A 26,368-nucleotide genomic window follows, 5' to 3' on the forward strand; every position below is an offset into this window, starting at 1 on the left:
TTTTTCAAGTATTTTTGATTCATTGTTAATTGACTCCTTGGATGCAGAAGCAGTGGATAAAGTGGGTCAACTGTACAGAACAGAGAGAAAATGAGTCATTACCCAGGAAAGAGTGGAAAGAGAAGTGATTGTGTAAGGGTATGGGTGTTTTTAAGGGGCAATAAAAATGTTCTAAAAATAGATTGTAGAGATTGTTGTACAACATTATAAATATATTAAAATAGTTGAATTGTACATTTAAAGTAAGTGAATCTCATGATGTGTAAATAATGCTACTGAAAAATGATTCACTCAAGTTTGTGAAGAAACAATTCAAGAAAACTCATATACTAAGCGTATGTCATAGATAGGTTGGTCCTTGGTCCCACTTGGTTCCTTGAAAGCAGCAAGCCTGGAGGGATTAGATATGAGCTTATAGGTAACCTAAATTTTTGAGACATATACATAGCTAGAGAAAGCCTTTTTGGTGACTTCAAATGACACCTTGAGTATAATTACCTTCACTGACAGCTCAGTCTGATTAGTGACCTAGAGATACACCAGGACAAAAGATACAACTATTAGAAAATGGATAATGTAATAGTATAAGTGGGCAACTCACCTATTACTTTTTAATACTTATTTTCATTTGGATCCTAGTAATATCCATCATATTGAAAAACTCTTTTCAGGGGACGGGGATTTAGCTCAGTGGTTTTGCCTCCTGCTGTGCAAGCATAAGGACCTGAGTTCGATCCCTGGCACCAAAAAAACAAAACAAAACAAAAAAACTGTTTTCAGGTTCCCAAGCACAAAGTTTTTCTCAGATGCTGCATTGCTTTTACTACAATTTGCACAGCACCAGAGCCCTGAGATTCCAGATGAATGTGATCCCGGGACCAGCAGCACAAGTATCACCTAAGAAGTTGTTAAAAATACAAATTCTAGGCTTTCACTCTACATTACAGAATCAAAAACTGGGTGTGAAACCCAGAAGTCTGTTTTAACAAATACTCCAGGCCACTGTTTGCAGGCTAATGTTTAAGAACCACTCCTCTAGGTCATAATATATGTGTGCGCACATGCACACACACACAAACAAACTCACCCTCCCGCCTCACTTGGGAAACCATGTCAATTTGAAGACAAGAGTCTATTGTTTTGTAAATTCACAAATTAAGATGGAAAATGGTCCAGGACTGCATCCACTTCCATCCTTTCCATGGCACACACCAAAAATCAACAACTCGTGACCTAGAGTAGCAGCAGCCTTGGGCCATTCTGGGAGGAGTCAACCTCACCAGGTGTCTTGCACTATTGTGGGTGGGATGAGGAAGGCTGAAGGAGATTAGGAATTGTAATATGGAAGAAGTTGGCAAAGAGCAAGTGCCTGATACACTATCACAATTCCCTAAGTTTTTATGTCACATATAGGAGCTCCAGAATTTCCTGTTGTCCAAGCTGGACAACGTGCACTAAAAAAAGTTGGTGAATCAAATAAGTCCTGAGTCCAAGAAAATAAATTCACAATGAGCCAGTACCTCAAATCCAGAATTAATAGCAAAGTGCCGGATGGTAACATGAGGTGCCCAAAGTCTAAGTGGGACTAGCCATGTCTGGTGGAAATCAATACAAGTTGCTCATTGACCTGATAGAGGCCAGAGAAGATGGGGAGGACAGCTTGGACCAAAGGCCCCTCTCTCAACTGTCATGTTCAAGAAAAGTAAGCATCTCCTCTCAGTAGCTATTTGGGAGAAGCGAAAGTAGAATGGTGTTTCCTTGAGAGCAGAAATACGATCCCAACAGAAATACTTAGCCATAACCCAAAAGGAACAGATATAAAGACTAGATTATCTGAGTCTGTTAGCTTATAGAACAATTATAGAACAGTTACAGAAACAGTTAAATTTTTTGGAAAATACCTGATTCATACTGCTCATAAAGCTAGGTAGACACATTATGGATCAGAGTTTTGGTCCTGAGGAGACTTCCAACTAAACAAATGCTAGGTGGGAGACAGAAGCAAATGTTGCCCCTGGCATTGGAGGGTTGACTAGCTCCAGGTTTCAACATGAGGTGCCCTTGTCCCATTTCAGAATGCTTCCCCTTCAGCCTAAAACATTTCAACAGTTACTGCTTTCCCTTCACCCTAAATTTAACGTTTCAACAGTTAGTGCCATTTGGTCCAGTCATATACCCACAGCTGGTAACTGGAGAAGGTGAACATGTGCTTCCAGCATTCACTTTTCATAGAATCATTAGGTCAAAGATCAACTAGCCAAACCCTCTCATTTTCCAGATGAGGAAACCAAGGTCAAAGAAGCTAAACTCAGTTACTTGTGAACTATAGACAAAGCTGGAACTGGATTCCAAATTGTTCCAGCTCCAAATCCATGGCTCTTTTTGCCACATCAAGCTTTCATAAACCAGAAGTAATATATCCCTTGCACTGTAGATATGCAAGAAAACGCAAAGATTCAAAACAGGATCTTTCTTTATGGCAGCCATGAATTTCGTTTTCCCTCTTCTTCCTGCATTTGCTTTAAGAAATGTTCTGAGTCTCCTGATGAAAAGCTATTCTGAGAGAAGCTGAGACAAAGCCTCCATGATCTATGGCTGCCAAAGTTAGCTCTTTGCAGCTGTACCAGCACATTGGAGGCTGAGAGGCAGCCAGGCTGTCTTTGGTGCTGGATTAAGAGGTGTGAGCGCCTGAAATTCTGCAATCCACAAAGACCTTCTGGCAGGCAGCTGCCTTCTTAGTCTCTGAAGGACCACCCTGCTTTTACTGAAGGAAGACTTTGCATGTGTCCTGGGGCATGACTTTCAAGAAGTGCCAGAATCCAAATTCTGGACCAGTCCCTGAGACTGTGGACAAATTTTAGACATGATTTGGTGACAGTGTTGAGCATCATTTTATTCTTCCATTACCTAAAGAATTTTGTCTGTAATTGGTATTGGGAAGAAAAAGACAACTAAAACAAATACCTGAATATTTTAATCCAAAAGCATGTTTGCTTCAGTTGCTTGGAATGACTATGAATCAAGATTGATGCAAGTGTTTTCTTTTACTGTGAAGTGAATCTCATGGGGACTATGCGTGGCTCAGCGCACGGGGTTGGAAGTCTACCTGTCATTTTACCCAAAGTGATCAGAAGCTGCCCAGTCATCCAGAACAAAAGAACTCTAGCCCCTTCTTCGTCAGAGAGAGAGATAGTAAGATAATCATTTCCTTTAATTGTAGCTTCAATATTGATTATATTGTGGATAGCTAATGTTTATATGTTTTTAAAAATGTTTTCCCCATGGACAGGATCTGCTTCCTCAGATCACAGCTGGAAGAATGAACAGGATAATATTCTCCTTCAACTTGTGGTGTATTTGCCTGACTCCTATTAGCTATTACATAAAAGGAAAAAAGTGCAATAAAATATATAGCAAAGTCTTGCTTGTTACCTGCTTTATTTAATTTTGTGATTATTTTTGACATAAAGGTAACATGTCTAACCCTGGGGGATAAAAGTAATTCTGAAGCCATCTTTACCATCAATTAACATGTTTTAGCTTCTTCAGAACTTATGGAGAAAAGTTGGACAATATTATGTTTGTCTAATGATAAAGTCTGCAAATATTTTAACATGACAGTTCTTTTGCAAATGTTACTATCGCTTTGCAGATGGTTAGCATTTCCATTTCAGATTTCCATTGTGGTCTGAGTAAAACTGTAAATCTTTTTCTCCTCTTACCTAAATATCCTCCTTGTCTTCTAGAAATGAGAAGAAAAACGAAAAAACACACACACACATACACATGTCTCTTCCCTTTGTATCTCCTAATTTCTGCCCCTTTCCTACTAATGGTGATGGGCAAATTGTTCCTATGCCTACCTTACTGGGAGTTCTAGGATGTGGTTTGAGAAGGTACTCTCCACTATGGCAGGTGGGAAAGTAGGACATACACTCTGGGGAAAGATCTCCAAGACAGAAAGTCTTTGGTCTGTTCACTTGGGTTATCCTTGCTTACACAATGTGGAAATCAAGGTCTCTGATGAGCACCGTGGAGCAGCTGTCAGTTCCCACCATTGGCAGATGGCTTCTTGGCATATTTGTGCCTGGGTGAGGTGAGACCTTGGAACAGATAGAACCATGATGAAGAGTAAAGATAAACCACACTCACTGTCAGGGCCAAACCCCCAATGGTGAAGGCTGCATATCACCCTCTGCACCAATGGCAAACAAGCAGGTGCATTTTATAGAAAGAATGACATTCGTTTCTAAAAATTCTACCTGATTTTTCATGGAAGACATAATTTTTTGCATGCTTGAAGATTTTTTAGAAGTCTCTACTTTGAATTCTTTTTCACACATGAATTATACACTAATGGAGTGTTAAGGCTGGGAGAGATCTTAGCTCTCATCTAGTTCAGCCTCCTCATTTTAATGATGAGGAAAGAAAAGTCTAGAAGATTAAGCAGTTTTTCCTAAGTTCTCAGAGTAGATACCTGGTTAAAACTAACTGAATTCTGCAAGTCAATTCTTTAGAAGGCACAACAAAAATCAAATAATTTTAATGATTAGTAAATAAATGCATGAGGTATGGGAGAGATACTGTGGAGACAGAAGACAAGAGGCAGACACAGAGAAAGTCAGTATATAAGCATAGAATTAGAATGATTAAAGTCAAAGGCTCTGGGGCAAGCAGACCTGATTTCAAGGCTTAGCTCTATCACCTATTCACCATATTAACCATGTGATTTTGGGTAATTCCTGGACCTCTCTCACCCTCCATTTCCTCACCTGTAAACATTTGGATGATAGTAACACAGCAGGCAGTGATCTAACTCCCATTCTCTTTCCTCATTTGTAACAACAGAACTTTGATCCTATCTAGCCCACTGTCTCTAAGGCAGCCTGGGGCAATATTGATATGTAAAAATGCAAACTTCTTATAGATAATTTTAACTAAGAGCCCTGACTGCATGGGGGTTTGAAAATGTTTTCCTTCTGGCTCAAACCTGCTCTCATAATACTAATTAATTTTTTTTTTTTTTACCAGTTCTCAACTTTCTTTCCCTAGCTTCTAAAAGCTGTGAACTATGATTGGCTTGGAAACCAGTCACAGTGATCCCTTTCTGTTTGTGGATGGATGCTTTAGGGATGGGTATGTTAAACAATTATTTATCTGCTCTTGAGGAGTGGGGGCTTCTGGGAAAGTTTTATACCAGGAGAGACATTGACAAAGAGACTGGATGTTGCCACAAGTAATAAGGCAGCCATCTTGGGGCCATGAGGGAAGCTTGCTTAAAGACCACCTGCCAAAGTAATGATGACAGAGCAAAAATATAGAAAAGTCAGCTTTTGATGACTGAACTGATTACCCCTGAAACCATTCTTCATAGAATTTCTTACAATGTTCAGCAATAAAGTTATCTGTGTAGGCCAATCTTCTGTTACTTATAGCAGAACAGCAAAGTAGCACAGTAGTACATATATAAGATTATTGTCAATAGTAAATGATAAATGCAATAAGGGAAATTGTATACAGTATAGTCAAGCACAAAGAAAATCTTCAATAAATATTAGCTGTCAATATTATTTTAATTATTGTATTATTGTAAAAGAATATATAGTGAAAATAACTATCTCTCAAACTTCCCCATCGTATTCTTTTTTTTTAATGGCACTGGGGATCGAACTCAGGACCTTGCACTTGCAAGGCAGGCACAGTGCCACTGAGCTACATTCCAGGCCCTCTCCATCCTATTCTTGAGTGACAAATTTTTAAATGTCTTATGTAGCATTATATCTGTTTTATTTATTTTTACACCTTTTTTTTAAAAAGGAAAATACTACACATATTGTTTTTCAATTCCAAGTTATTTCCTAATAGATATGTTGATGCCCAAAGTGACATGCCAAGACCATTGGAAATTACCTCTAATCCCCAAGAGTATGTTTCACTTAATAATCTTCCAAAGATTTGGAAATATTATCTTCCAGCCCAAACATTTGGTTTTTCAAAATCCTTCTTTTCAAGGAAGGAAAAAAAAAGTTAGAAATGTCAAAGTACATAACCAAATAGACTTCACTCTGCCACTTCCTAAGAGACCTGAGGCCTAGGCACCCTCACAAAGGACTTTTGTTGGAATTGAATTTTACAGTCTCTGCAGAGATGGAGTAGTGGTTACTATAAGGGACAGTGGCAATAATCTGCTGTGTTTCCAAGGGCATGTCACCTTCAGTCAAATGACCATTGTCAGATCATGGGCTGCAGCTCTGGTCTCTTAAGGACCACAACCTATTCTCTGTGGTGATCAAATGGGCCACAGAAATTCAACCAAAGTTCAGGTGATCCAAGGGGAAATCCCTAAGCAGGGATGGAAGGAGATGAGGCCAACTGTTAGCTAAAATTTCTCCCAGAAATGATGAGCATCCAAGGAAGATTTTTAACTAGTGAACAAGATTCAAAAAATAAAGATCCAGGAAGATTTTCACAGATCTCTTTGATTCCCTTGAATTTGTAGTTACAACTGTTCTGTCTGAGCAACATGGGCTATGGGAGCACAGAAATTCTTGTGCGTGGAAAGGAATAAGGGAAGCAATTAAAAATTTCCCAAAAGTTCAAACCTGTCCAGAAACTTCCTGTTTCTAACATGTGATTTGGAAAGGACTTCTGAATTCTTTAATGAGGGAAAATCTGCTATTTTTTAATAGCAATGTGGTGTAATGTGACTTTGGAGTGAAGTCAATGGTTTTCACACCAGCTATGCTTTAGAATCATATAAACAGCTTTGTTTAAAATGCCAACTCCAGGACTCTATCCCAAGATCCAAGTAAATCAGGATCTCTGGCATACAGGACTAAGCACATGTAAGTAAAATAGCATTTGTGCATGTGCATATGAGTTTTTCTAGCTTCCTTAGTCAGGAGTGAAAATTTACTGAATAAGATCCAGATCTTCACACATCTCTTTAAATCCTGGCTCCCGAGCTTCTAAAATGTGAGACCATGGCCACATTATTCTTCTCTATGTCTTAGGCTTCTGGTTTATATACTAGGAATTATATTAGTATAACAGATTACAGAAGTACAATAGCCTACAACTCAGTAGGTCATGTCAGATCTGTCCCCTTTCCACGGGACATTTCACTCCCCTTCCCTGCATAGTGAGCTTGCCTTGGTAGAGAGAACCAGCAGGTGCAACCAGAGGCTATGGAAGTCCATTGGGAAGAGAAGGTGCCACTTTCTCAGATTTGGCCAATCAGTTCAGCTTGTGAATTCCGGAAAGAAAGCAAGTGTCCTGAAATAGCAACTTAAAATGATTCCGTTAGAAAGGATTTCACATTGAGGTTTTTTTAAAAAAAAGTCTGCTCTGTCTTCTCATACGGGAAGATGATGAAACAGCTACTACACCCTGCTGTGGACATTGGCCAACCTGACACAAACATCTATGGGCAGTAAACAACAATAGTGTTGACCTCTGACCTAAAAAATACAACAAGGAAGACCAATATTCACCTGGCACCAACTGCCAATAGGCCAGTGTTTCTATGACATTGTATCTGTAGTTGTCTATCTCCATCAGTACCCTGGGGGAACCCTGGGAGCCAACGAGTGAATCTTTCTAACAACATTTACCAGTTATTGACTGCCTTCCAAGTTCAAGTAAGAACTGCAGAGATTATTGAGGGAGAGGAGTTTTCCTTAAGCTTTAACTACTTTAATGTTTTAATTATGAATTTTTGTCTAATTGAAATGTATTTTAATTGTTTCAGAACAGTCTTCCTTGATAATCTGCACTTATCTGGATAAGTCTTACATAGCAAATTTTCTTTTAGTAGCTAACATAGTTCTCAAAATAGCTCTCTGAATCAGTGGACAGATTAGGTTTTCACCTTCCTCACAAGTGTCTTTGGCTCAGGAGTGTGATACTTAGCTAATGAACTTTCCATCAGCCTTCTGACTAGCAGGACCTTTAAAAGCACTTGAAAACCAAGCACATGGCCACAGAACTGACTGGTGTGAGCTGCTGCTGTGTTTGTGGCTGATGGCTGCTTTTTGGAGGGACATCATGGAACACCCAGGATAAAGCCATTGTCAGTACTTGTTTGATCTTGAATGATCTTGGCCAACCATGTGCTCTTCTGTTTTTTCAGCAAGATCAGCTTTCATGAATGATCTTGTCATTTTGTTTATCTGCTGGTGCCACAGCTGTCAAGCTTTGCAGCATAATCCATTCATGTTGCAAGATCCACAACACACCCGGTGAAGTTGGCATTGACCCTGACTCAATCCGTCATGTTGAACTTTATGCCTTGGCATCCAATTATAGCACACTCACCCAAATCAAATCCTATGGGGTCTGGTTAGAATCATCCAGTGAAAATACATCTTGTGCAGTGATCACAAATCCCTTAAAGTGGTCTTGCCCTCTGCCCACTCAATCCTTTTCTACCACCCAGTGACAAGGCAGGCACTTTCTCTCAAATCACGTTCTCCTACCACAGTGATGGTCATTAGTACAGAGAGCCACATCTGGAATGGGGGTGGTGGTGGCTCTTTTAGCTAATAGAATGTTCATAAATATAAGAGAAGGCAGATTATTTTGGATCTGTGACTCTAAATAGTAGAGTTGTTGTGTGTAAAGACTTTTACTTACATTTACTTGTGATATGCTATTTTGTTGCATTTCAAATTTAAGCCATGTAAAATGACCTTCCTTGTGTTTTCCATCTCCAGATTACATCAATATTTGGCACTGCATTATTAGGGTTCTCTAGACAAATAGAATCAAGAGAAATACATGGTAATTATGCAAAGGGATTTATTAGGTAGGCTTACAGAATCAGAGGTGGAAAAGTCCACAGTGACCATTTGCAAGATCAGAGGTGGAAAAATCCAAAATGGCCACCTGTGAACTAGAGAGCCAGAGATCCAGTAGCTGCTCATCCCAAGATGGAAGCCACAGAACAAGTAGAATCAAGGATAAAACACAAGTTCAAGGTCAAAGGCCTAGAAGTTCACTGTAGAGTTGTCCAGAAGGACCTGTGTAGAAAGGCTGAAGGAACTGGAGATTGACAATGTCCAAAGGTGATGGTGAAGACTAGAACTCTTCCAAAACAGAGAAATTTATTTCTTCTTTCTGTTTTTATTCCAACCAGGCTACAAGCCTACTGGTTGGTCCCATCCACATCCAAGATGGGTCTTACTCCCTCAGTTTGCTGGCCTACTTGTCAATCATCCATAGATATACCCAGAACTGTGCTTCACTAATCTGCTAGTCATTTCATAATCTACTCAAGGTGACATGTTATGATTAATGATTATGATTAATGCCTGACAACTTAAAAGAGACGTTTAATTTGATTCATGGTTTCAGAGGATTCAGTCCATGGTAGGCTGGCTCTGAAGCAGAAATATCACAGCAGAAGCGTGTGGTGGAGCAAAGCTGCTCAGTTCATGGCCGGTGGGAAGCAGAGCATGGGAAGAGTGCCAGAGAGGAAAACCAGGGACCATATATAGTACTCAAGCTAACACCTCCATGACCCACCTAGGAACAAATGTGCTTTACTAACTCTTATGCAACTCCCAAGCCAATCAAATTGGCACAAATAAGCTTAAACACAACAAGACCCTTTCCCCATCGCTCAGGGACAGTTTCAAGACTTCATTGGATCATTAATAACAATAAATAAAACCCTTTCTTTGTATGTATGGATTATTCTTCCAAGAGTCTCAAAATGGGATGTCACTAGTGAAATTTTTTTTCTAGCCTTTCAATTTGGGATCATCTTTACAATGGTTGAAGGCAAAGAAATAAATATACCTAAATTGTTCCTGGTATTGTACAGTGAATCAAACCCAGTTTCACTAAGCGTTATTTTTCTTATAAACTCAAGTAGTTGATCAACTAACATGAAAAATTTCTCCCTCCAAATAATTCCTTTCACAATAGCATCAAAAAAACTGAAATACCTAGGAAGCAACCTAATGAAAGAAATCAAAGACCTCTTCTCTGAAAACTATAGCACTCTGAAAAGAGAGATTGAGGATGATATCAGAAAATGGACAGACATCCCCTGCTCCTGGGTAGAAAGAATCAATATAGTGAAAATGGCCATACTCCCAAAACTGCTATATAGATTGAATGCAAATCCAATTGAGATTCCAGCAGCATACTTCATGGACCTTGAGGAAACAATCCACAAATTCATTTGGAACAAGAAGAGACCCAGAATAGCAAAAGCAATTCTAGGTAACAGAGACACGGCAGGGGGTATCACATTCCCCAACTTGCAACTATACTACAAAGCTACTGTTATAAAAACCTCTCCTCTAAATTGTGAGTGTTTGGGATTGTGTCTCAGTGACAAGAAAAGTGACTAAAACAACAAGTATAAAAACAGCATGGTACTGGCAAAGAAACAGACCTGAGGACCAGTGGAACAGATTAGAAGAGGCAGAAACAACTCCAGACACACTCACCCACCTCATCTTTGACAAATGAGCCAAACACCCTCACTGGAGAAAAGATAGCCTCTTTAATAAATGGTGCTGGAAAAATTGGATTTCAACTTGCCACAGATTAAAACTAGACCTATATCTCTCACCATGCACTAAACTAAAATCAAAATGGATTAAAGATCTAAATATTAAAATAGAAACTCTGAACCAGTTGGAACAGAGGTTAGGTAGAACTCTTGAAGACATTGGTGTAGGAAAAGATTTTATAAACAAAACCTCAGTTGGCCATGAACTAGCACAAACAATCAACAAGTGGGATCTCTTCTTCTTAAAAAGCTTTTGCACAGCAAGAGAAACCACCAGCAGTGTGAAGAGACAACCCACAGTGTGGGAAAAAATTTTCACCTACTGTTCCTCAGGCAAAGGTCTACTATCTCAAATCTATAAAGAACTTCAAAAGATCAGATCTCCCAAATTTAAAGACCCAATCCAAAAATGGGCATCTGAAATGAACAGACATTTCTCAGACAAAGAAGTAGAAATAGCAAATAAATACATGAAAAAATGTTCAACATCACTGGTCATTCGAGAGATGCAAATGAAAACAACACTGAGATTCCACCTCACTCCAGAAAAAATGGCTGCTATCACGAAATCAACCAATAGCAAATGCTGGTGGGGCTGTGCGGAAAGAGGAACCCTGTTCCACTGCTGGTGGGAGTGTCGACTGGTGCAAGCACTGTGGAAATCAGTATAGAGATACCTCAAAGAACTAGGACTGGAAGTCCCATTTGATCCAGCTATTCCCCTGCTGGGGATCTTCCCCAAAGAAGTAAAAATATCATAGCACAGTGATATATGTGCACCCATGTTCATAGCAGCACAATTTGTAGTAGCTAAAACTTGGAAACAGCCCAAATGCCCATCAACTGGAGACTGGATAAAGAAAATGTGGTTTTTAAATAAAATGGAGTACTACTCAGCCATAAAAAATGAGAAATCAGAGACATTTATAGCTAAATGGATGCACATTGAGGTGATACTCTTAAGTGAAATAAATAGAACACACATGTGTAAATACCGAATAGTTTCTCTGGTGTGAGAAACTGAAAGTGTAAATAAGGTCTAAAAGGTATAATAGATAATGTGAAATAGGAAGACAAGGGGCAAATGAGAAGGGGAAGTGGGAGGGCTAGGGGAAAGGAAAGAAGGGAATGGAATTAATATGAGGAAATGAAAAAATGGAAGCAAAGTCTTTGTAAATCGGGAGTGATGGAGGGGTTGAAGGGAGGGCAGGGGAAAGGTGAAAAAGAACCAAGAGAGATTATGTAAAGGTACAAATTTCCAATGATGAATGTCATTATATTGTGTACCTAAAATGTACCAATGATTAGAATGAATAATCGATAATGCAAAATAGGAAGAAAAGGTCCAAAGAGGTAGCGGTAGTGGGAGGGGCAGGGGAAAGGAAAGAAGGGAAAGGAAAAATGATGAGAAATGGAAAAAATGGAAACAAAGTCTTTGTAAATAGGTAAAGGTGGAGGGGGTGAAGGGAGGCCTAGGAATGGGGAAAAAATAAGAACCAAGATGCATCACATAAAGGTACAAGTTCCCAATGAGAAATGTAAGTGTGTTGTATACCTAAAATGTACCAATAAAGGAATTTTTAAAAAAAGAAAAGAAAAATTTCTCCCTCTTAAATTTAATATATTTGTTTAAAAAAGCAAAAGTTAAATGATTCATTAACTAAATAGCTAATTAAGAGACTCCAGGATTGATCTTTTTGGAAGAATTCAGGAGAGAGTCCTTGCTTATGAAACTGCACTCTACAGTTCCATAATGGGAATCAAGTGGTTTATGAATGCATTTTTGGAGTACATATTTATGTTCCTTGTGTGGAGTTGGTACACGTATGTAACACATCTTAATTCAATTTTTCATCCCCTTCCCCTCCCTCCCATACCCTCCTTCCATCTCCTGATCCCCTTCCCATTTGATTTAGTTTTATTTTTTGAAACAGGGTCTCACTATCTTGTTCAGGCTGGCCTTGAACTCATTATGTAGCCCAAGCTGCCCTCAAACTCTCAGTGATCTTCCTCCCTCAGCCTCCCTAGTGCTGGAATTTCAGGAGTGTGTTATACACCCAGCTCCCTCATTTGAGAAACATTTATTTCCCTACTGCCTATTATGTATCTTTTATTTTGCTCTTTATTTATAATTTGGATTTCTCACAGAATAGGAACCATATGATATTTAAGCTTGTGTGTCCAACTTTTTTTTTCACTTAATATTATTGTCTCAAGGTGCGTCCATTTTCCTGCAAATGACTGAAGTTTGTCTTTCTTTATGGCAGAGTAGTACCCCACTGTATGTAAATACGACATTTTTTATACATTCATCTCTTGATCAACATAATCTGCTTCCAAGATTTAGCTATAATGAGTTGTGCTATTATAAACATGGGTATACATATATCACTGTAATATGATGTCTTTAACTCTTTGAAGAAGATACCTGGAAGGGGAATAGCTGGGTCAAATTTAATTTTAAATTTAAATTTTAAATTTAAATCAGTATGAAAACTCCATACTGATATCCTAATGGTTGTACTAGTTTACACTCCCACCAACAATGTAGAACGGCTTCTTTTTCCTTGCAGCCTCACTAACATTTGTTATATTTGATTTCTTGATGATGGCCATTCTTTCTAGGGTAAGATGAAATCTCACTGTTGTTTTAATTTGCATTTCTCTAATGACCAGCAATATTGAACACGTCTTCATGTATTTATTGGCCATTTGTGCTTCTTCTGTGAAGTTTCTATTTATTTCACTTGCCTATTGTTTGATTGGGTCTTTTATTCTGGAAGATGTAATTGTTTTGAGTTCTTTATATATTTTAGATATTAGTCTTTGAAGAACAATTGGAAATTTTTTTCTATTCTGTAGGTTGTCTTTCATTCTTTTGGTTGTTTATTGTACTGTGCCTAAGCTTTTTAATTTGATATGATCCCATTTGTTGATTCTTGGTACTATTTTCTGTGCAACCAGGATTTTGTTCAGAAAATCCTTGTCTACATGTACGGTTTTTTAAAATTCTCAATATCATAGCATGGTAGAAGTTGGAGTATACATTCTGGTTAACAGTAGTATAAATTGACATAAATTTTGGAAAGCTATTTAGAAATATGTAGTTTTAAGAATCCTCAAAAATTCAGGCAACCTGATCCGTTCTACTTCAGGGAATCTATCTTAGGAAATAAGCAAACTATAAACACAATCTTAAACACATAGTTGCTCATGGGAGTTATTTATAGTAGTAGCAAAAATTAGAAACAATTTCAATGTCCACTAAAGGGATAATACTAATAAATTCCAGTACAAACATTCAGTAGTCATCATCTCATGTGATGTTTATAAGATTTTTAATGCCATATAAAAATGTTTCTGATGAACATTAAGTAAAAAGATTAGGATATAAAAACTGTGTGCATGATGTCCAAACATTTTATGTGTATGTAAAGAGACTTGAAGAAAATATAACATACTGTAAACTACTGTAAACAATATTTATCTTTAGTATGATTCCTGTAATCTTTACTCTCTTTGTGTATATATATATATATTTCTATGTTAATTATCTCCCTATTAGTGTTAAAGTTTTATGAATAAAGTGATAGTAATTGTAGTTTAAATAATCAAAGAAAATTATAATCTTAAATGAAAAATCTACATAGAGGTGAGTCACAACTACTGCTTATTTTTTATTTTTCATTGATTTTATTGAACAGATAAATCAATGTAGGAGTGAAGGAATATGTGTATTTACTTTCAGAAGCTCTCCTCAGGAAACTGTAAATGTCCATGAATAGGCTGCCTTTCGTATACATTGATGGCAACTACTAAAATCAACATGATTTGGACAGCAATTGTGATTGTCCAACATCTGGAGCAGACCATACTGGCACCATAGCTAATGAGGCACAGCATTAGCAGGGAAGCTATTGCTTCCATTCTGTAAACTTTGACAAATATGTATTGTGTAAAATTTAGACTCAGTAACTGTTACTGAAATAACAGCCACTGAGAAGTATAGGTTACCTAGGTGAAACAGAGCTATAACTATAATTCAACGTAAGTGTGCTAAGAACTCTGGTGGACATATTGGGGAAATAATATGGGAATGCTGAAAAGTTAGAAATGAATTCAAACACTCTTAGAAGGAAGTGGTTTTTGTCTATGTATTGATATGTAAATAGAAACAATTCACTTTATTCAGGAAAATATTTTCATCCAACCCATAAATAAATATAATAAATATGTATAAAATATAATAAATATAAATAAATATAATAAGTAAATATAATTTAGCACCCATGAAAATACAATATTTTGCTTTTATAGTGATGTGATGTCTGATAATATCATCCAACATTTAGATATAGTTTACCTAAATATTCACATATACCTGACAGATTCCTTTTCATAAGGTTGAGAATCTCTCATCATCACCACTTGAATGACAAGGACAGGAAGACTAAGACAACAGCTGCTGTATAATCATTTTTCTTTAGCTGCTGTGATCCTATGTGGAAAATGAAAATGGCAACACATTCTGAATCAGAATTGCTGTGCATATAAAACACTTTTTTGTCTAGACAGCTTTTGTCCAATGAAAAGATTAGCCTACAAAATATATAAAGCCACTACTAAGTCTTGATTTTTAAAATATCAGGTTTGGATTGTGGAGAAAAATCAGATGCCATTCTAACCAGTCCAAGTCTCATCTGGTTCTCTCTGTTCTGTGACAGTCTTTAGTGTTGAAAGCCATGAAAACCTCTCAGGGAAGCTGATTCTGTCTTTGTAGAGAGCAGTAGAACAGTGATAAGAGCTTTTAAGAACCTAGAGCATCACACTAACCTTGCCTTCTTTTCTCACTTGACCCTCTTTTCCATTAACATAATTTGAAAGGTACACACAAGGAGGGCAAGACTCCAGACCCTTAAAGAGCTGACATTGTAATAAGACCCATCAAAGTTTATGTGAAGCCTTGTAAGGCTGTACCCACAAGTACAGGAGAACATAGTGTTCTGAGACACCCAAATGTTAAGTATTTATGGATAGAGCTCATAACAGTCCATAAAGACTATTGAAAAAGAGGGATGATTTGGCTTGAACAGAGGCAAAACATGATGTTTATATTACGTAGAAGTTAAAAATGTTTTATTCAAGTTTACTTCAAAATCAAAGATTCTAAAGGTCTATTCTTGGTTTCAAGCTAAGCCAAATTTTGTCATTTTAATGATACACTTTAGGAAATAGGGGTAAAATGAGCAAAAAGGAGATATTTGGTCAGTATAAACATAAGCAAGATTGTGATGCTTGAACATAGTTTACTCTGCCATAATCTCCCCCAAATAGTTTAATTCCCTGTGTGTTTGAGTGTCTGTGTGGGTGGTCTGAGCTCTTGAGAGGCTTCTGGAAAGGCACAGTCCCTCTTCTGTTTCTCAGGACTCTCAGCAATTGCTCACCAGCCATACTGCATGGGCAAAATAATCACCAGATAAACCTTGGAGATACTGCAGAGTAATTACTTTAAAATAGTCCAATTAGTTTCAGTCTCGCATTTAGTTAAAATTATACCCTTAGAAAGGTCATGTGAAAAACTCCAACGCACTTGGAGTAGTATCTGATGACATCATAGTTCTCTAAAAGTCACCAAGCCCCAGCAGCTGAAGGCACTGTTTCTTTCTTCCATACTATGGCTTCATGTGGTGTTCCACCCACCAGAGCACTGCTACCTGATCAGCCCAAGAGCTAACAGCATTAGGGAGGGAAGTTTAATGAAGAAGCTATTACAGAACCTCACTGAACAGACTTTACCTTGCACTGTTCTATAAATAGAGCCACTTTTGAGCACCACTTCAGATGAGAGAGGGCAAGGATTTGCCCAGCTTGTCAAGGTATCGGCATTGCCATCGACCTCTGCTGAAGTTTTATTTCTGGGCTTTGCATCTGGTCAGGACCCCATTCCGATCTTTTCATCTTCACCTACATCTCTGCAGCTTTTCCTCAGCACATCCTCTACCTGGGCAGCAAAAGCATGTCCACTTCTCCCATGGGGCTATTTCATCTTTCCCTGCAGTTTCTCACACTTTTTAAAACTGCTGTTTTCTATGATGAGTCACCCTTGCAAATTTGAAGCCACGCTTTCTGTTCTCTTGAGAAAGAGATGCTTTCCCTTGTGGTTCTCTTCCCTCTGAAGGATTCCTTTATCTACATCAAAGACTGGAAGGCAAAACAGGATTTCTAACAGTCTCCCCAGGTTCCTCTTTGGCAGGATATGTGATAAGGAGATTTAAAAAAAAGTAGCAGCACACAGTTCACACAGCAATATGGCTTACTACCAGATGAACTTCACAAAGGAAAAAAAAAATCATCTGTTGACATGGATCTTCAAATGGTTTTATTTACATATATATATATATATATATATATATATATATATATATATATATATATTTGGAGACAGGGTCTCACTCTGTAATTCAGGATGGCCTTGAACTCACTATGTAGCCCAGGCTGGCTTCAAACTTGTGGCAATCCCCCTGCCTCAGCCTCCTGAGTGCTGGGATTACAAGTGTGTGCCACCATGCCCAGCTTTTAGATTATATTTTAATGAAAGATTTTAAAGTGAATTTTTCATATTTTTAATGCTCTCAGAAATCCATTAACACTTAAAGTGAAGAATAATTAATAAAGTTAAAAATAAATAATTCTATTTCTGCTTGTCTTGAGAAACATTAATTACTGACTTAAATTAGGCATTTTTGCAAGTATCAATAGGGAGAAAGCATTTTGAGCCTGGGCCTCAAGTGTGGCATGATCATCAATAAAATTTAAGTAAACTAGAGCACAGAGGAGAAGGCTTCCGGGTCAATGTACCACTGCTCAGAGCACAGAAGAGGAGGTGTCCAGGTCGACGAGCCACTGCTACCATCCCAGAGGAGGGGGAGGCTTCCGGGTTGACGTATCACCACTCCAAGCACAGAGGAGAAGGCTCCTGGGCTGCTGTAATACCTCTCTCAGCACAGAGGAGGAGAGCCACACAGGTGCCATCAGCACACCCCACCCCCACCCCCCACCCCCACCTCCTGTCAAAATGAGAAGACACATAAACAAGTCCAAAACCAGACTTCCAGACCACCTAGAGCAGCCCCAAAGGGAAATGAAATGGAACACTTTGATACCCAACCACCAGGACTCCTTGAACTGGCAACAAAAGAGGATCCAGAAAAAATGAAATCAGAAATAATTTATCAGATAACAGTAGAGATTGTGCCCATAGTGCAAGACATGATTAATAAATCTAGATAGGAGCTAAGGAACATGATGGAATCCTAACATAGGATACAAATGGAATCTATAAAACAGATACAAACAGATTTTGAGGAGATCAAAATCTCCACTGAAAGTCTATGAAGCAGAATGAGCCAATGTGAGAGCAGAATTTCAGATACAGAAAATAAGATTGCAATTACTGACCAGGAAAAGAAAAATTGCTTCAAAATTGTAATGGACCATGAGAAACCAATCCAGCAGCTGCTAGATGATGCAAAGAAGAATAACATAAGACTGATTAGAGTCATTGAAGAAACAGGAGGGAGTGCAGACAACATAAAAAATTGTTCACAGAAGTAATGGCAGAAAACTTCCCAAGAGTGGGGGAAAAACCTTGACATACAGGTGAGTGAGACATGTAGGACTCCAACTAGCCTTGATCAAAAAAAATCTACACACAGGCATATATTTGTTAAGATTCCAGAAACCCAACAGAAGAACAAATTTCTATAAGCAGTTAGAGAGAAGAAACAAATCACATACAAAGGAAAGCCCATCAGAATCACAGCAGATTTCTCAACACAAACCCTCAAGGCAAGAAGAGCTTGGCGTGATGTATTCCAAGCCCTGAAGGAAAGCAGCCTCCAACCCAGATTGATGTACCCTGAAAAACTATCTTTCAAAATGGATGGAGAAATAAGATACTTTCATGACAAAGAGCACCTTAGGAACTGCATGAATACCAAACCAGTACTCCAAAAATTTTAAACAAAATCCTAGGAAAAGACAATGAGGATCATAACCCCCAGGAAGCCCAGCAGAATGAATCCATCAGGCATGACAAGAAATTTAGTGCAAAGGGGGAGAATCAAACAAAAAGAAAAAGTCATGACAATGATAAGTCAATACGTTTCAGTTATAACCATCAAAGTTAATGGTCTCAATTCACCAATCAAAAGAAATAGACTGGCAGAATGGGTCATGAAGCAAGATCCAACAATATGATGCATATAAGAAACACAATTCAAAAAGAAACTCATAGACTGAAAGTTAAAGGGTGGAAAACAATACTCCATGTGACAGGAACCCGAAAAAAAGCAGGAGTAGCTATCCTCTTTGCAGATCAAGTAGATTTCAAACCAACACTGATTAAGAGAGATGAAGAAGGACACTATATCCTTGTAAAGGGAAGAATCCAAGAGGAAGAGATGACAATCATAAATATCTATGCACCAAACACTAGTGCTCCCAACTATATAAAACAAATACTAATGGACATGAAAAGTCATATATGCACTAATACAATTGTAGTGGGGGACCTCAACACCCCACTGTCACAAATAGATAGATCAACTAGACTAAAAATAAGTAATGAAATACTAGAACTCAATCAAACTCTTGAACAAATGAACTTAACAGATGTTTACAGAGTCTTCCACCCCACAAAATCAGAATACACATTCTTCTCAGCTGCACATGGGTCATTCTCCAAAATAGACCACATACTCACACATAGAACATGTTTAAGTAAGTGCAAGGAATTCAAGATATCCCCTGTATATTATCAGACCATAGTGCAATGAAATTGGAGATCGATAGCAAAAGGAACAAAAACTTTCATAAACATGTGGAAATTGAACAACACACTTCTGAATAACCAATGGGTCACAGAAGAAATTAAAGAAGAAATCAGACAGTTCCTTCAATTAAAGACAATGACAATAAAACATATCAGAATCTATGGGACACAATGAAAGTTGTCTTAAGAGGAAAATTCATAGCAGGGAATACGCATATTAGGAAAACAGAATGAGCCCAATTAAACAACCTGATGCTGAACCTCAAGCTTCTAGAAAAAGAAGAGCAGGACAACCCCAAAGCTCATACAAGGGAGGAAATTATAAAGATCTGAGCAGAAATCATTGCAATGGAGCACACTAGCATTGAGAATTTCAAGTGGCAGTGCAATGCTAGAGGCCAGTGGGACCCCAGCATCCTCTGTGATGATTATGGAACCCCTGGATGAGCTTTGGTGGTGTCCGGGCCTGGCAGTCATGAAGACAATGGATGATTTGCTACGATGTGGAATTTGCTTTGAATATTTCAACACTGTGATGATAATTCCTCAATGTTCACATAACTATTGTTCTCTCTGTATAAGAAAATTTCTGTCATATAAAATTCAGTGTCCAACTTGTTGTGTGCCAATCACAGAGCCAGACCTGAAAAATTACCACCTATTAGATGAACTGGTAAAAAGCTTGAAACTTGCACAGAATCATCTGTTGCAGTTTGCTTTAGAGTCACCACCCGTATCTCCTGCTTCTTTTTCCTCAAAGAAACTTGCTGTCAAAGTACAGAGTCATGGAGCCTTCAGAGAATCTTTAAAGCAGGGCAACAGGTTAATGGGCAAGTTTTTGATCAGAGAAACTGGTGGTTCTACATCAGAGTTGTTAATAAAAGAAAATGACAGCAAATTCAGTCATCAAAAAGACGAAAGCCCTTCTACAGAGACCAAAGAGACATGTTTTGTAGAAAAGATGACACTTGGTTTCTCAGATGCTAATAGACCTGAGATACCCTCTATATCCTCTTTGAAACAAGTTGCTAACGTGGATTGTCCTGTTTGTGGGGTGAACATTCCAGAAAATCACATTAATAAGCACTTAGACAGCTGTTTGTCATGTGACAAGAAGGAGAGCCTCAGAAGTTCTGTTCAAAAAAGGAAGCAGCTGCCCAAAACTGTGGATAACTTACTCTCTGATCATGATGTAAAGAAAAAGCTAAAACAGCATGGATTATCTATTCAAGGAAATAAACCATACCTCATTAAAAGGCACCAGGAATTTGTGCACATGTGTAATGCCCAGTGTGATGCTTTGCATCCTAAGACAGGTAAAAAGCATCAGAATGAGTTTCAAGTTCTGGTGGATTGAGCCAAAAAAGGATATAAGAAAACTGGTGGAATGTCAAAAATCAAAGTAATGAAAGAAGAAGAATCTACAGGAAAGATGTTATCTGTATGCATGGGACCAAAAGAGGATAAAATGAAATTTTCAGATGTGACATCAGAAGCAGACCATTTTCACCCATCAAAGCTGGGCTCTCCAAGCAATTTCAAGGCCAAGAGAGCAGATGATTCTTCTAGTTGTACTGATATTCAAGAAGGGACTCTTTTCTCATCAGAATCAGATTCCTGCAATAGTTCCAGTTCAGACATCATAAGAGATCTTCTGGAAGAAGAGGAAGCCTGGGAAGCATCACACAAAAATGATCTTCAAGACATAGATACAAGCCCAAGACAGAATCCCCGCATGAAAGCAACTGAAAGCTGAGATTGAACCAAGAAATAAACCTAATAGGAATTAGGGGACTTTTACCAACTCTTTTAAGGCCATGATCAGAATATGGTAGTTTTTATTGCTGAACATAGATTTCATATTTATAAATGACCAATGAAAGATGTGAACTTCTACATGTTATGGTTAACTAATTTTCATTCTTTTCTATCTGGAAAAAGGAAAAGGTGACAATACATTGTCACTTGGTCAAAAAAAAAAAAAAAAAAATCAGTGCAATGGAGACTAAGAAAACAATACAAAAAATCAGTGAAGCCAAGAGTTGGTTCTTCGAAAGACTAAACAAAATTGACAAACCCTTAGCCAACCTTATCAGAAAAAGGAAAGAATAGGCCCAAACCCATGCAATTAGGAATGAAAAGGGGAAATTACAATGGACACAGCAGAAATCCAGAGGATCATCAATACCTACTTCGAGAACCTATACGCCAATAAGATGGAAAACACAGAGGAAATGGACAGATTCCTAGATACCTATGAATTACCAGTGTTGAATAAAGAACTAAAAATTCTAAACAACCTAACATCAACCAATGAAATTGAAAACATAATTTAAAACTTACCAACTAAGAAAAGCCCAGGTCCTGATGGTTTCACCACCGAATTCTACAAGACATTTAGAGAGGAACTACTGCCACTACTGTTGAAACACTTCAGTGAAATTGAAAAGGACGCAATACTCCCAAATTCATTCCTGGAAGCAAGCATCACCTTGATCCCCAAAGCAGAGAAAGACCCAACTGAAAAAGAGAACTATAGGCTAATCCCACTAATGAACACAGATGCAAAAATCCTTAATAAGATATTGGCAAATAGAATGCAGAAGATCATCAAGAAGATCATACACCCTGATCAAGTGGGATTCATCCCAGGGATCCAGGGATGGTTCAACATACCCAAATCAATCAATGTAATACATTATATCAATAGAGCCAAGGACAAAAACCATATGATCATCTCCATAGATGCAGGAAAAGCATTTGACAAAATCCAACGTGCATTTATGATATAAACCCTAAAAAAATTTGGAATAGATGGTCTCTACTTCAATCTGATAAAAGCCATTTATGAAAAACCAGCAGCCAATATCATACTGAATGGTCAAAAACTGAAATCCTTCACACTAAAATCAGGAAGAAGACAAAGATGTCCACTATCACCACTCCTGTTCAATATAGTTTTAGAAACATTAACCATAGCAATTAGACAAGAGAAAGAAATGAAAGGAATAAAGGTAGGAAGTAAAGAAATCAAACTGTCATTATTTGCAGATGACATGATACTCTATATAGAAGACCTCAAGAACTCCAGCAAAAGTCTTCTAGACTTAATAACCAAATTCAGTCAAGTAGCTGGTTACAAGGTCAACACACAAAAATCAATAGCTTTCCTGTACACAAACAGCAAACTTACTGAGAGAGAAATGGGGCAAACAATTCCTTTCACAATAGCATCCAAAAAACTGAAATACCTAGGAATCAACCTAATAAAAGAAATCAAAGACCTCTTCTCTGAAAATTGTAGCACTCTGAGGCAGGTGCTGAAACCATTGAGCTAAATCCCCAGCAACTAGCACTCTGAAAAGAGAGAGTGAAGATGATATCAGAAAATGGAAAGACATTCCTTGTTCCTGAGTAGGAAGAATCAACATAGTGAAAATGGCCATATTTCCAAAACTGCTACATGGATTCAGTACAATCCCAATTGAAATCACAGGAGCAATCTTTACAGAAGTATGGATTGAGAAAACAATCCAAAAATTCATTTGGAACAAGAAGAGACCAAGAATAGCAAAAGCAATTCTAGGTAACAGAGACACGGCAGGGGGTATTACAACCCCCAACTTGAAACTCTACTACAAAGCTACTGTAATAAAAACAGCATGGTACTGGCAAAGAAACAGACCAGTGGAACAGAAAAGAAGATGCAGAAACAACACCAGACACACTCAGCCACCTCATCTTCGACAAAGGAGCCAAACACCCTCACTGGAGGAAAGATAGCCTCTTTATTTTTTTTATTCTTTTATTGGTCCATTTTAGTTATACAATATGTTTACATTTATCATTGGGTGCTTGTACCTGTACATGATGTATCTTAGTTCTTATTTTTTTTCCCCATTACCTGTGCATCCTTCACGCCCTCCACTCTTCCTTATTTACATAGATTTCATTTCCTTTTTTTCTTTTCTCATAATTTTTCCTTTCCCTTCTTCCCTTTCCCCTTCTGCTCCCACCACTCCTACACCTTTGGACCTTTTCCTATTTCAAATTATCAATTATTCATTTTAATCATTTTAATCCTTATTTAAACTTTCAGTTTCTCACACTAGAGAAACTATTCGGTATTTACACGTGTGTCCTGTTTATTTCACTTAAGAGTATGGCCTCAATATGCAGCCATTTAGCTATAAATGATTCTAGTTTCTCATTCTTTATGGCTGAGTAGTTCTCTATTTTATAAAAAAAAACAAAAAATAAAAAACATCTTCTTTATCCAGTTTCCAGTTGATGGGAATTTGGGCTGTTTCCAAGCTTTAGCTATTACAAACTGTGTTGCTATGAACATGGGTGCACATATATCGCTGGGGTATGATTCTTTTAATTCTTTGGGGAAGATACCCAGCAGGGGAATAGCTGGGTTAAATGGGACCTCTAGGCCTAGTTCTTTGAGGTATCTCCATACTGATTTCCACAGTGGTTGCACCAGTCAACACTCCCGCCAACAATGGAGAAGGTTCCTTTCTCTCCACACCCCCACCAGCATTTATTATTGGTTGATTTCTTGATAGCAGCCATTCTTTCTGGAGTGAGGTGGAATCTCAGTGTTGTTTTCATCTGCATCTCTTGAATGACCAGTGATGTTGAACATTTTTCCATATGTTTATTTGCTGCTTTTACTTCTTTGTCTGAGAAATGTCTGTTCATTTCAGATGCCCATTTTTGAATTGGGTCTTTGAATTTGGGGGGTCTGATTTTTTTCAGTTCTTTACAGATTCAAGATAGCAGACCTTTGTCTGAGGTACAGTTGCTAAAAATTTTTTCCCAGATTGTAGTTTGTCTCAGCTCTGTTGGTGGTTTCTCTTGCAGTGCAGAAGCTTTTTAATAAGATGAGATCCCACTTGTTGATTCTCTGTGCTAGCTCCCATGCTACTGAGGTTGTGTTCATAAAGTCTTTTCCTATGCCAATGTCATCAAAAGTTCTACCTAACTTATCTTCCAGCAAGTTTAGTGTTTCTGTCTTAATATTTGGATCTTTAATCCACTTTGATCTTAGTTTAGTGCACGGTGATAACTACAGGTCTAGTTTTAATCTTTGGCAGGTTGAAATCCAGTTTTTCCAACACCATTTATTAAATACACTAAGATAGCCTCTTTAATAAATGGTCCTTGAAAAACTGGTTTTCAACTTGCCAAAGATTAAAACTAGACCTATATCTCTCACCATGCGTTAAACTAACATTAAAATGGATTAAAGATCTAAATATCAAAACAGAAATGCTGAACTGGCTGAAACAGAGGTTAGGTAGAACCCTTGAAGATATTGGTACAGGAAAAGATTTTATGAACAAAACCTCAGTTTCCTGTGAACTGGCACAATCAACAAGTGGGATCTCTTCTTACTAAAAAGCTTCTGCATAGCAAGAGAAACCACCAGCTGTGTGAAGAGACAATCCACAATGTGGGAAAAAAAATTTCACCTGCTCTTCCTCAGACAAAGGTCTACTACCTTGAATCTATAAAGAACTTAAAAAAATCAGACCTCCCAAATTTAAAGACCCAATCCAAAAATGGGCATCTGAAGTGAATAGACATTTCTCAGACAAAGAAGTAGAAATAGCAAATAAATACATGAAAAAATGTTCAACATCACTGGTCATTCAAGAGATGCAAATGAAAACAACGCTGAGATTCCACCTCACCCCAGAAAGAATGGCTGCTATCAAGAAATCAACCAATAATAAATGCTGATGGGGGTGTGGAGAGAAAGGAACCTTCTCCATTGTTGGCGGGAGTGTTGACTGGTGCAACCACTGTGGAAATCAGTATGGAGATACCTCAAAGAACTAGGACTGGAAGTCCCATTTGACCCAGCTATTCCCCTGCTGGGAATCTTCCCCAAAGAATTAAAAGAATCATGCCACAGTGATATATGTGCACCCATGTTCATAGCAGCATAGTTTGTAATAGCTAAAACTTGGAAACAGCCCAAATGCCCATCAACTCGAGCCTGGATAAAGAAAATGTGGGGGGTTTTTGTAAAATGAAGTACTACTCAGCCATAAAAAATGAGAAATTAGAGCTATTTATAGCTAAATGGATGCACATTGAGGCGATACTCTTAAGTGAAGTAAATAGGACACACATGTGATAAATACCAAATAGCTTCTCTAGTGTGAGAAACTTAAAGTGTAAATAGGGACTAAAAGGTATAATAGATAATGTGAAATAGGAAGAAAAGGACCAAAGAGGAAGGGGAAGTGGGAGGAGTCGGGGAAAGGAAAGAAGGGAACAGAATTAATATGAGAAAATGAAAAAATGGAAACAAGTCTTTGTAAATTGGGAGGGATGAAGGGGTTGAAGGGAGGGCAGGGAAAGAGGGAAAAAAGAAGAACCAAGACAGATTATGTAAAGGTGCAAATTTCCAATGAAGAATGTCATTATATTTTATACCTAGAATGTACCAATAAAATAGAATTTTAAAAAAATTAAGTAAACTCTTTTCATTTTCAAGGAACTGGTACAGAAGCTAAAATGTAGACTTCAAATGCAGGCATAAATTCACACCCTAAAATCTACTTGAGAAACTAGTGATTGTAATGAAACAATTATTCAGTGCTGAACTTCATTAGAGAAATACAAAGAGACTGGCTTGTCATTTGCTGGTGGGTAATACACAATTTGATCAGAAGGAGATATGGGCTGATTTTGTGTGCTTCCTTTCTTCCAGATGCTTTCTTGATATTCAGTTATAATTAATAGTGATTTTTTTTTCTAGCTTAGGACTCTATTTCAGAACTATGGAACTGCTATGGTCAACCCAACTTCTAGCTATTAATCGTACCACAAGAAATTTTTTTTCACTGTAAAAGCACTGCAGTCACTGTGCAGTTCCAATCTTTTAATTGCCCTTTACCTCTCCTGGAGAAGATAGAGAGGTAAGGGATATTCCTAGGGCACATTACTCTGGCTTTTCTGTACACTTTCTAGAGGGGTAGTTCTGGCTCTCT

The 26,368-nt window shown here is 37.9% G+C and overlaps 2 pseudogenes across 1 annotated transcript in view; one reads left to right on the forward strand and one right to left on the reverse strand.

The window, feature by feature from the left end:
- The window catches only part of LOC101721827 (protein SGT1 homolog pseudogene), a 136,049-nt pseudogene that overhangs the window by 40,751 nt on the left and 68,930 nt on the right, over positions 1 to 26,368 (reverse strand). The gene's annotated exons all lie outside the window — the stretch shown is intronic.
- LOC101721473 (E3 ubiquitin-protein ligase RAD18 pseudogene) lies at positions 19,789 to 21,908 on the forward strand (annotated as a pseudogene).

Source organism: Heterocephalus glaber, unplaced genomic scaffold (genome assembly GCF_053883595.1).
Source record: "Heterocephalus glaber isolate CG9 unplaced genomic scaffold, H.glaber_assembly_v1.0 deba00001538, whole genome shotgun sequence".
In the NCBI taxonomy this organism is placed as follows: domain Eukaryota; kingdom Metazoa; phylum Chordata; class Mammalia; order Rodentia; family Bathyergidae; genus Heterocephalus; species Heterocephalus glaber.